The sequence below is a fragment of the Otolemur garnettii genome, unplaced genomic scaffold, assembly GCF_000181295.1.
Source record: "Otolemur garnettii isolate 467f Iridium unplaced genomic scaffold, OtoGar3 scaffold00019, whole genome shotgun sequence".
Taxonomy (NCBI): Eukaryota; Metazoa; Chordata; class Mammalia; order Primates; family Galagidae; genus Otolemur; species Otolemur garnettii.
Window position 1 is genome coordinate 19,719,310 of NW_003852414.1, and position 1,283 is coordinate 19,720,592.

The following is a 1,283-nucleotide window of genomic DNA, read 5'->3' on the forward strand; positions in this document are numbered from 1 at the left end:
GGCTGAGGCAAGAGAATCGCCTAAGCCCAGGAGTTGGAGGTTGCTGTGAGCTGTGTGATGCCACCAAAAAATTAAAAAAAATAAAAGCAGAAAGGTGTCACTATAATTTATAATGCAAAAGATAGCATATTAAGACAAATGCAAAAACAAACACCACAATCCAGTAATGATGATTGTACAAAAAAATTCTATTCTTCAGTTACATGCAAATTCTAGAATTATATACTATGCAAAGAATAAATTAATTTCTTTCTTTATTTTATTTAGACAGAGTCTTAAGGCTGATGCCCTGGATAGAGTGCCATGGCAATCATCACAGCTCATAGCAACCTCCAACTCCTGGGCCCAACCTATCTTGATGCCTTAGTTTTTCTGTTTTTATTAGAGATGGGGCCTTGCTATCACTCAGGATGGTTTCAAATTTGTGAGCTCAAATAATCCACCTGCTTCGGCCTCCCAGAGAGCTAGGATTAGAGGTGTGAGCCACCACATCCAACCAAATTAAGTTATTTAATTTTAAGTGGAAAAAAATGCCCCTTTGTTAGGTGATGAAACTTAAACCTATCAAAATTCAATCCTATAATGACTCACACTTCAATAACAACATGGCTGGATTGCTTTTTTTTCTTTCTTTCTTTTTTTTTTTTTTTTTTTTGAGACAGAGCTTCAAGCTGTCATCCTGGGTAGAGTGCCATGGTATCACAGCTCACAGCAACCTCCAACTCCTGGGCTCAAGCGTTTCTCCTGCCTCCACCTCCCAAATAGCTGGGACTACAGGCACCCCCACGACGCCCAGCTATTTTTTGGTTGCAGCCGTCATTGTTGTTTGGCAGATCAGGGCTGGATTTCAACCTGCCAGCTCAGGTGCCTGTGACTGGCACCTTAGCTGCTTGAGCCACAGGCGCCAGAGCCACAAGATAGAGTTTATTGATGGGAAAACTGACAAACTTGAGGAGGAATCTAAATGGGAAACCCTGGCTGGGTTGCTTTGGAAGACCTGATAATAAAAAGAAATCTATAACATGAAGTCAAAATTTCTAAGATTCTATTTCTAGCAACTCTCTTCCTTCTAGGTAATGACATGCCTATCTCCAGCCTAGTTAATCACAAGGCTGTGGATCAGACCATGAAAAATGGGGCTAGGACAAGAGGAGAAAGGAAAGGATGATTCCAGGATCCCATATATTGTCAGGAAATAGCACTTAAAAAATAAAAAAAGGGCAACGCCTGTGGCTCAAAAGAGTAGGCGGCCGGCCCCATATGCCAGAGGGGGGAGGTTCAAA

At 41.6% G+C, this 1,283-nt stretch overlaps 1 protein-coding gene across 2 annotated transcripts in view; it reads right to left on the reverse strand.

Annotated features, from left to right (window-relative positions):
- The window catches only part of SEC61A2 (Sec61 translocon alpha 2 subunit), a 31,738-nt gene that overhangs the window by 5,973 nt on the left and 24,482 nt on the right, over positions 1–1,283 (reverse strand). The gene's annotated exons all lie outside the window — the stretch shown is intronic.